Source organism: Rhodnius prolixus, unplaced genomic scaffold (genome assembly GCF_049639745.1).
Source record: "Rhodnius prolixus isolate KJV_2025 unplaced genomic scaffold, Rpr scaffold_12, whole genome shotgun sequence".
Taxonomy (NCBI): Eukaryota; Metazoa; Arthropoda; class Insecta; order Hemiptera; family Reduviidae; genus Rhodnius; species Rhodnius prolixus.
Genome location: NW_027411635.1, coordinates 17,180,845 through 17,192,568, shown reverse-complemented (window position 1 = coordinate 17,192,568; position 11,724 = coordinate 17,180,845).

The following is an 11,724-nucleotide window of genomic DNA, read 5'->3' as shown; positions in this document are numbered from 1 at the left end:
ATTATTAGGGACAGCAAATGGAATTATGGTTCTATACAGGGTGTTCAGCATAAGACTACGGTAACTTCGGAAGGCGATTCTGGGCATCATTTGCAACAAAAAATTCCATATAAACTATGGCTCGATTCGGCTCCGTTTTGTAGATATTTTTAATTTTATGTTTTTTCAAGGTGTTAGTACTTTTTAGCAAAAAGTTGTCTATATTTCTCAAACTATTAAAGCTACAGCTATTTTAATAGGCTCATTAGAAAGAAGGTTAAATTTCCTTTTAAATAAGCTAATTTGTATTCCAAAATAATAATATTAAGTATTTTACTTTGTGGCCCAAACATAAGAAATAGCAAGTTTCTAATTTTTTCCAAAAACTTTGACTTCATTTTTCTCAAAAACATTTTATATGAAAAAACCGTGCACTATTCAGGAAAAATATCTACATACGATCACCTTTCGAACGGTATACAATAATTGGGGTTATGTTAAAAATTGACGCAGAAATCTGTTATTAATTGCAAAAAAGTAGGCCTCAAAACAGCGTCGGCATCAAGAAAGCAATTCACCTACCATAAGTATTTAACTGATCAGAATCATAAAATCCAGTACGATTTTTTGCAAACGTGTAATTTAATAAGCGTTCGGAACACCCTATCAGGAAAAAATCTAGAATATTCCCGCCTAGCTTCTCCACAGCTATTCCAATCTACGAAACCGTAGATGTATAGCATATCGCGATATTCAATATTCGAATACGTTGGCATAATGATAGTAAAATGACAACTAAATATCTAATGAAAATGTAGACTTTAAACTATCTTTTCTGCTTGTTGTATTTATTTGTTTTTATAAGCCGTATTAGGACAAAACATGTCAGTTTTTAACTTGGAGATTAGAGCGATAAGTAAGTTCTCGGTTTATTCATTAGCTCTTCACAACCTGTTAATTCCAAAAGTTTATTGAGTAGTACAAGAAAATCTGTGATTTATTCACATTATTTGGCATATTTCTTTAATTAACTAAAGAATAACACACAGATTTAAACTCGTTAAACGAAAATCCTTTCTTTCGAAATTGGTACCTAACACCCATTTAACATCATACTCATTTTTCTTCTTTTTATTTTACTTTATTATTTATAATGTAAATTTTATATTTTTGAATATAGTTCTTAAATTAATTAATTATTAAATTACACGTTTGCAAAAAATCGTACTGGATTTGATGATTCTGATCAGTTATATCCTTATGGTAGGTGAATTCCTTTCATAATGCTGACGCTGTTTTGAGGCCTTCTTTTTTGCAATTAATCAGAGATTTCTGCATCAATTTTTAACATAACCCCAATTATTGTATACCGTTCGAAAGGTGATCGTATGCAGATGTTTTTCCTGAATAGTGCACGGTTTTTTCATATACAATGTTTTTGAGAAAAATGAAGTCAAAGTTTTTGGAAAAAATTAGAAACTTGCTATTTCTTATGTTTGGGCCACGAAGTGAAACACTTGATATTATTATTTTGAAATATAAATTAGCTTATTTAAAAGGAAATTTAACCTTCTTTCTAATGAATAGGGGGAATGTGAAACGAGTTGGAACCCTATTTCCATTAATTTTGCGACCACAACTGCTGAGGTGTGAGCTGGTGCGTTGTCGTGATGGAAAAGAACTTTTTTGTGGGCCAATCGTGGGCGTTTTTCTTGCAGCTCGGTTTTCAAACGGTCCAATAACGATGAATAATATGCACCTGTAATAGTTTTACCCTTTTCCAGATAGTCGATGAGGATTATTCCTTGCGAATCCCAAAAGACAGTCGCCATAATCTTTCCGGCCGAAGGAACGGTCTTCGCCTTTTTTGGCGCAGATTCCCTCTTGGTAACCCATTGTTTAGATTGTTCTTTGGTCTCAGGAGTGTAGCGATGTATCCATGTTTCATCCACAGTGACGAAACGACGCTTAAAGTCCTGCGGATTCTTCTGGAATAGCTGCAAACCGTCCTTGCAACACTTCACACGATTTCGTTTTTGGTCAAGCGTGAGCAATCGCGGCACCCATCTTGCGGATAGCTTTGTCATGTCCAAATGTTGATGCAAAATATTATGTACCCGTTCATTCGAGATGCCCACAGCACTAGCAATCTCACGCACCTTCACTCTTCTGTCATCCATCACCATATCATGGATTTTATCAATGATTTCTGGAGTAGTAACCTCAACAGGGCGTCCAGAACGTTCAGCGTCACTTGTGCCCATATGGCCACTCCGAAAATTTTGAAACCACTTATAAACTGTTCTAATCGAAGGTGCAGAGTCACCATAATGTTTATCAAGCTTCTCTTTAGTCTCCTGAGACGTTTTGCCTTTCATAAAGTAGTGTTTAATCAAGACACGAAATTCTTTTTCGTCCATTTTTTGAAAATCACTCGACTTCCTCGATTCAAACGAATGCCAAACACAAAGAAATAGACCGATCTGGCTGAAACTTGGTGTGTGTTCTTGCAAGAGATGCTACTAACTAAACATAACCTCGATAAGCGCCAGTGGTGCTATCTCTCTAACTTTGGACTTTTCAAACGAACCTCGTATAATCCCATTGCAGATATTGTTTATAAACCATAACGATTGTGTTGTTCTGGACAGAGTTAAAAAAAGTTTTGTATTTCTAATTATGAGTCATTGAATATTAGAAGATAATTTAAAAATATGCATTGTCATATCTAGAACACTCAACACTTAAAGACCAACTATTGGTTTTGATAAGTAAAATAGTAGCAACGCTGTTTTAAATCTCCTTAACAAAAACTTACAGTTTAAAATGTTAAGTATAAGGGTTGATTAAACGCCAAAAGGTACACAAATCAGCAAGCACCCAACATTTCATTAATACTTCTAGTATCATAATTTCAGCCATTTAGAAACGTACGAAAAAGTTTGTATTTTATTCAAATTTTATAACAATTGATATCATTTAAATAATTTTTTACTACATTAAATTTTCATTAATATTCTTTAGAATTTGTTAAATGTCACAGACCCCTTATGCTGGCCATTTTTTAAATTCAAAATATTTGTTCAGAAAAGTGTAGCACCCAATTAACTTTGATTGTAATAGGAGGTATTAAACAATTCATTCACAGGTTTAAACAAAAAATGTCAATAAACAAACCATTATTATGACGTTATTATTTTTAAAAAATTAAGAAAATGCATATACCAAAATACATTTCCGATTTTTTGGTTTTTGACGTCAGATTTAAGTGCAAGTTTAGTGCAGCAGGTGGAAGTAACTAAACATTGCTCGGTTTAAGTTCATTCTTCGATTAAATTGACTGTTACTTCACTTTATCTAGTAGTTACGCGTCAAAATATTATGAAAATTTAACGGAGTAAAATTACTTAAACGATACTATTGTCATATAATTTGAATTAAACATAAGTTTTTTCGTACGTTACTAAATGACTGAAATAAACGAATAAATAATAATCAAGAATAATTAGGCTGCTTGTGATTCCAGTAACTCCTCTGCAACTTCTTCCTGCCAAATTCGATTTTACTCATACTAAAACTAGATGTAGACATATATAAATTATTTTCTTAACTAAACAGACATCGCCTTAACATAAATTTCACATATGAATACGAGAACGATAAAAACTCTTAACTTCCTGGATATCACACTTACTGTAAGAGACAACAACTTAGAATTCGGAATATTCAGAAAGCCCACGCCCACTGACACTATTATACACAACAGTTCTTAAACTAGTCGCTCTCAGACACCTGATAGATTGAATACTAAACCTCTTGTACTGACCAACTATGTGTGAGAACTCAACATCATTCGCACAAGTAGCCCCAAATAACAGTTATACCATCAATATTATTAATAAATTACTAAGTGCAAACAAATATTGACCATACCAAGGTCAAAAAATAATCTACCCAACATATTCGCCACTTTTACTTACACCGGAAACGAGACATACGAACTATTTACCCTTCTAAAGAAACTAGGCCTCAAAACCGCGCTTATGTCCAACATCAAACTGGGAAATAGTGCACAAATCCAAACTAACAACCCTTATGACAATAGCGGTATTTTTACGAACTAGTTTCTCCAGACTATGATAGTACCTATATTGACCAGAGCGGGAGCGAAATCCAAGACAGATACAAAGAATACATCCGCTCGTACGAACACAACTTACGCCAACCTCGTTATCAAATACAGTCATCAACTGGACAGTATTAACAACACAATGACTCTGTTACATTCAGGAAACAAAGGAAGACTTACGGACAACTTAGAAACATACAGACGGAAATCAACTCACAAAAAGAAGCATGAATGTAACAAGCGTGTAGCATGTTCTCTAGTATTAAGTGTTCTATTTAAGATTTTATTTATTTACGCGTCATTTGTTAAACAATTAGAATCACATATTCATAAATATTTAATTTAACAACTATTATTTCCCTATGCAAATGATCTTGGTATGATTCAGTTTTTCCTGCTTACGTTCTCACATCATCCATTTTACAATTCTAAAACATCACCTACGCACAAAACACGCATATCCCTTAAATACCTGCAAGGATTCTTTAATATTATTTCAGCATTTGTACAAAAACAAGACGTTCACATAGAAGGATTCGTATCAACTACTTCCGTCATGTTCAAGGGCCGGAAATAATTTATTTCCGGCGTTCCGAAAATCTGCACGATTGTAATACTTCCACATAGGAAGGGTGAGACAAATTAAAAAAAAAAAAAAAACTTGATAACGTTATAGTAATGTAGCACAAAGTGCTCCTGTCGACAATCACTTGTAACAATTGGATATTTATGCATTAATTTAAATAATTACGGTTGGACAAATTTATCTGCTAACAACTATTACCTAACTGGACTGACTCACACAAAATACCATCTCATCAATTTGGGCTCAGCTCAAAGCATTTATCAATAACATCAAGTTAAGCGAGTAACTGAATATATCAAGAGTAAAGGTAGAAAACAGAAAGCACACAGCAGCTATATTTCTTGATTCAGCTGATGTATTAAACAATTTTGACACGATGGAATACTTGACAACTTAATTACATTATTCAAATCATACGATCTCTGTTTACAGGACCTTTCTGGGTAAGATTAAATAACATTTAAAGTACTCGACGACAATTCTAGTGAGCCTGCCTCAGGGAGCAGTCCTATACTTTTCAATTTCTACACAATGGACAGTCCTATAACTTGTATAACAATTTTAGCTACTCAATCACAATGTCATTAACAAAAGACGACAACACAGACATTAACCAAACCATCACCGACTTACAGACAACTAATTGAATTTAAAACCAATAACTGCAACAATCATAACGCAACTAAGACAGATATAGCCACTTATTAACATAAAAACACTAACAATAACGTACTAGGCACTGCTAAAACCAACTCTGATATACCCCTGTCCAATTTGGATAACAGCTCGTAAACGACTGACCAGTCAACTAGAGACATTACGTACAATAATTTGCTGAACATCTTTTCCTTAACCAGAAACACACAAATTCATGAATGAAGATGAAGACAAATTAAAAAGAGAAGATTAAGAATAATTAAAAGTGTAGATATTAAATCCGAAAATCCAAAAAACAAAACAAAATTAGGGAAACAGTGAATATAAATTTAATCGATTAAAAATAAAATATTAAATAATACATTAACAAAGTTTAGAAATCAATTCCAAAAAACAACCTAGCAAAACAATAAAGCTAATTTTGAACTTATAGTCGATCAAAAAGAAAAGATTAAAGAATACATTAAAACGGTTTAGAAATGTTTAAATACTTTTGTAGTATTCAAAATTAAGGAATTGACCAACACTAAACGTAGTCAAGACGTGGCATTAATATTAATTTGTAAGTAATAAATAAATGATAACATCATGCTATTTTCATGCAAGAATAATAAAAATATTATTGAAATTTAAAATAAGTAATTGATAATAAAGTCTTACCTTGTTTAAAGTATATCCAAGTTCATCAGCATCTTAGTAGATCACCAGTCCAATAGCACTTGACACTTGACACTATTTAAAATAATTCACAACACTATTCGCACTAAAACTGTATATCACGCACTAAGTATAACTTAAACACTATTTGTAAAGTAGAATTTCACTTTAACACTCACTAATATTCACTTAAAAATCACGTTAATAACGAGACACGACTAACGAGTAAAAGATGGCCGCAGGAAACAGGTCAGGTATATCAGCTGTTAAAGGAAAGTCATGTAAGCAGTGTGACCAACTTTTTATTTATTTATGAATAAAATACAATCCCTAATTCGTTAACTACACATTCACTAGTTGATTTTTTTTTTTTCTCTCTTTACAATATGAATGAAAATATGAAAAAATCTATTTTTGATTCCCAAGAGAAACAGCAAATCGAGATATGAAGGAAATGTTAAACTCCCAAATTTTATCATCTTATATCTCTTTCCAAAGTACAGTTCTCTAGATTTCTACTTGTTCTGTAATTGTTAAATATTATTTAAGGCCAAAGCTAAAACAATCACAAAGGATCGCCTTCTTTTGCAAAATGTAAGGTTAAATACTACGGAAAAATACCGAATTGACTTCCAGTTCGTCTAGATTTCTATTTGTTTTGTCTCTGTAATCTAGTATTGAGGCCGAAGCTAAAATATACATAAAGGGTCGCCTTCTTTTGGAAAATGTAAGGGAAAATTCAACGGAAAAATACCGAATTGGGTTCCAGTTCGTCTAGATTTCTACTTGTTTTGTCTTTGTTATCTAGTTTTAAGGCCAAAGCTAAAACAATCTCAAAGGGTCGCCTTCTTTTGGAAAATGTAAGGGAAAATACAACGGAAAAATACCGAATTGGGTTCCAGTTCGTCTAGATTTCTACTTGTTTTGTCTTTGTTATCTAGTTTTAAGGCCAAAGCTAAAACAATCTCAAAGGGTCGCCTTCTTTTGGAAAATGTAAGGGAAAATACTACGGAAAAATACCGAATTGGGTTCCAGTTCGTCTAGATTGCTATTTGTTTCGTCTTTGTTATCTAGTTTTAAGGCCAGTGCTAAAACAATCTCAAAGGGTCGCCTTCTTTTGGAAAATGTAAGGGAAAATACAACGGAAAAATACCGAATTGGGTTCCAGTTCGCCTAGATTTCTACTTGTTTTGTCTTTGTTATCTAGTTTTAAGGACAATGCTAAAACCATCACAAAGGGTCGCCTTCTTTTGGAAAATGTAAGGGAAAATACAACGGAAAAATACCGAATTGGGTTCCAGTTCGCCTAGATTTCTATTTGTTTCGTCTTTGTTATCTAGTTTTAAGGCCAGTGCTAAAACAATCTCAAAGGGTCGCCTTCTTTTGGAAAATGTAAGGGAAAATACAACGGAAAAATACCGAATTGGGTTCCAGTTCGTCTAGATTTCTACTTGTTTTGTCTTTGTTATCTAGTTTTAAGGCCAAAGCTAAAACAATCTCAAAGGGTCGCCTTCTTTTGGAAAATGCAAGGGAAAATACTACGGAAAAATACCGAATTGGGTTCCAGTTCGTCTAGATTTCTGCTTGTTTTGCTTTGTTATCTAGTTTTAAGGACAATGCTAAAACCATCACAAAGGGTCGCCTTCTTTTGGAAAATGTAAGGGAAAATACAACGGAAAAATACCGAATTGGGTTCCAGTTCGTCTAGATTTCTATTTGTTTCGTCTTTGTTATCTAGTTTTAAGGCCAGTGCTAAAACAATCTCAAAGGGTCGCCTTCTTTTGGAAAATGTAAGGGAAAATACAACGGAAAAATACCGAATTGGGTTCCAGTTCGTCTAGATTTCTATTTGTTTCGTCTTTGTTATCTAGTTTTAAGGCCAGTGCTAAAACAATCTCAAAGGGTCGCCTTCTTTTGGAAAATGTAAGGGAAAATACTACGGAAAAATACCGAATTGGGTTCCAGTTCGTCTAGATTTCTATTTGTTTCGTCTTTGTTATCTAGTTTTAAGGCCAGTGCTAAAACAATCTCAAAGGGTCGCCTTCTTTTGGAAAATGTAAGGGAAAATACTACGGAAAAATACCGAATTGGGTTCCAGTTCGTCTAGATTTCTACTTGTTTTGTCTTTGTTATCTAGTTTTAAGGCCAAAGCTAAAACAATCTCAAAGGGTCGCCTTCTTTTGGAAAATGTAAGGGAAAATACAACGGAAAAATACCGAATTGGGTTCCAGTTCGTCTAGATTTCTATTTGTTTCGTCTTTGTTATCTAGTTTTAAGGCCAGTGCTAAAACAATCTCAAAGGGTCGCCTTCTTTTGGAAAATGTAAGGGAAAATACAACGGAAAAATACCGAATTGGGTTCCAGTTCGCCTAGATTTCTACTTGTTTTGTCTTTGTTATCTAGTTTTAAGGACAATGCTAAAACCATCACAAAGGGTCGCCTTCTTTTGGAAAATGTAAGGGAAAATACAACGGAAAAATACCGAATTGGGTTCCAGTTCGCCTAGATTTCTACTTGTTTCGTCTTTGTTATCTAGTTTTAAGGCCAGAGCTAAAACAATCTCAAAGGGTCGCCTTCTTTTGGAAAATGTAAGGGAAAATACAACGGAAAAATACCGAATTGGGTTCCAGTTCGTCTAGATTTCTACTTGTTTTGCTTTGTTATCTAGTTTTAAGGCCAAAGCTAAAACAATCTCAAAGGGTCGCCTTCTTTTGGAAAATGTAAGGGAAAATACAACGGAAAAATACCGAATTGGGTTCCAGTTCGCCTAGATTTCTACTTGTTTCGTCTTTGTTATCTAGTTTTAAGGCCAAAGCTGAAACAAACATAAAGGATCCTCTTCTTTTGGAAAATGTAAGGTTAAATACAACGGAAAAATACCGAATTGGGTTCCAGTTCGCCTAGATTTCTACTTGTTTCGTCTTTGTTATCTAGTTTTAAGGCCAGAGCTAAAACAATCTCAAAGGGTCGCCTTCTTTTGGAAAATGTAAGGGAAAATACAACGGAAAAATACCGAATTGGGTTCCAGTTCGTCTAGATTTCTACTTGTTTTGCTTTGTTATCTAGTTTTAAGGCCAGAGCTAAAACAATCTCAAAGGGTCGCCTTCTTTTGGAAAATGTAAGGGAAAATACAACGGAAAAATACCGAATTGGGTTCCAGTTCGCCTAGATTTCTACTTGTTTCGTCTTTGTTATCTAGTTTTAAGGACAATGCTAAAACCATCACAAAGGGTCGCCTTCTTTTGGAAAATGTAAGGGAAAATACAACGGAAAAATACCGAATTGGGTTCCAGTTCGCCTAGATTTCTACTTGTTTTGTCTTTGTTATCTAGTTTTAAGGACAATGCTAAAACCATCACAAAGGGTCGCCTTCTTTTGGAAAATGTAAGGGAAAATACAACGGAAAAATACCGAATTGGGTTCCAGTTCGCCTAGATTTCTACTTGTTTCGTCTTTGTTATCTAGTTTTAAGGCCAGAGCTAAAACAATCTCAAAGGGTCGCCTTCTTTTGGAAAATGTAAGGGAAAATACAACGGAAAAATACCGAATTGGGTTCCAGTTCGTCTAGATTTCTACTTGTTTCGTCTTTGTTATCTAGTTTTAAGGCCAAAGCTAAAACAATCTCAAAGGGTCGCCTTCTTTTGGAAAATGTAAGGGAAAATACAACGGAAAAATACCGAATTGGGTTCCAGTTCGTCTAGATTTCTACTTGTTTTGCTTTGTTATCTAGTTTTAAGGCCAAAGCTAAAACAATCTCAAAGGGTCGCCTTCTTTTGGAAAATGTAAGGGAAAATACAACGGAAAAATACCGAATTGGGTTCCAGTTCGCCTAGATTTCTTCTTGTTTCGTCTTTGTTATCTAGTTTTAAGGCCAAAGCTGAAACAAACATAAAGGATCCTCTTCTTTTGGAAAATGTAAGGTTAAATACAACGGAAAAATACCGAATTGGGTTCCTCCTTCTTAAATACAGCTAAAAAGTTGCAATTGTTAAGATAAAGAAATACTGTAAATGCATATATTTTCGCAATGTTTACAACGTAACTTTATACTTGATAAATTTCAGGTTCGAAACAAACGATTCGCAGGTGAAAATAAATCCAAAAGCACTCATAACTCTTTTGTGCGATATTTCTCCAATTATAAAATTTTTATTTTTTGACATAAGTGTTATAAAAATCTATTTTTTATTCTGATGTTTCAAAAAAATATGGTTTAGTTCATAATTACATTGTAAGTCAATCAGTCCCACTTGGAGATGATATACAAATTTTGTAAAATTTGGATGAACATCGCGGGCCATAAGATTATTCAAGAAGGGCAGGCTGGCCATAGGTTGGCTCTGATTTAGTGTCTGAAATGTACTCTTATTTGTAAACCACAAAATATTTTTTTAAACCGCTATTTACAGCAAATCTATGTGTTTGTCAAAACAAATTTCTTAAATACGACCTATTACTTTAGAAAGATATAAATATGAAGAATCGCTCATTGTTTGAAATATCACCTTTCATCTTATTATAAAAATGGTATATCAGAACCTACAATTTATGATAATCTACGATGATTCAAACATAATTCTTAAAGGAATGCTAAAAGCTAAAATCTGAAATTGTGGAGAGATAGGTGATAAATCATTCGTTAAAACTATGGGTTAAAAGCTTATGTATAGCAAATATATTTAGGTTTAAACACCCAGGCAGCGCTAAAAGCATTCAAACGTAGATAGTTAATGTAAAGATTAGCCCTAGATAGCGCACAAGATCAAGTAGAAAGTTACGTGCTAGATTAAAATACTAAAAAGAACAGTTTCTATGCAAAATAGGCCCGAATTTTGGGTAGATTCAGCACAGCTTCTCTAGTAAAGTTGCACTTAGGGCTCAGATTGTTCTATTTTATGCAAATAGTGAGGGAAAAAAAATGTAAATAGAAGAAAAATATGTTAATAATAAGTCTAAAGACTCAACTTTAAATACAAACTTTTAGAAGTATTAAACAAGTATTATTTCTTATTTAATTGACTCCCGTTTGAATAAAACATGTTCAGTCACAAATGAAAAAAATAAATGTAATTCTTGATTATAAAATGATATTTTCTTTTAATATTAATTGAATATTTTGTTTCAAAATATGCAACAAGTGGAGCGCTGTAATTGCAGTATTAAAACTTTAAACAAAAATTAATTGTATCGTTTCACCGATAGATAGTGCTGATATGTACTTTACCAAGTAGTTATCGCCCAGTACTAGACGCTGCGCTGCTAAACAACTACGCCGTTTTGGTCAAATTTTCATAACAAAACTCAATGGTTAAGATGCTCATAAAGTTGATAGAATTTTAAGTTTGATAAAAAGTTTCTCAGCGAAAAGCACGAATTTCTTGAAGAATTTAAAGATTTTGTGTGAAATTTTATTTTATGAAGTTTTAGAATCATGTTTTAAAGTTTAAATTTCATACTTTCTTCAAAAGAACCTCTTATTATCATCTAAATAATAAAATAAAAACGCACAGTTACGTAACAAGACGGTAAAAGATTTATTCTTTAATTTTTGTTCGTTTTTTTAATGTGATTAAGCTTAATTTCTGTAAAGTTTTTGAAGTCTTCTGAATACTACAAAATTAAATAAATAAATTACTGGAACTAAACACTCCTTTAGATAATTAGGAATTTTAGGAAATTCGCGCTCCAGTCAATCTTTTTGTTTATAACTTCCAAT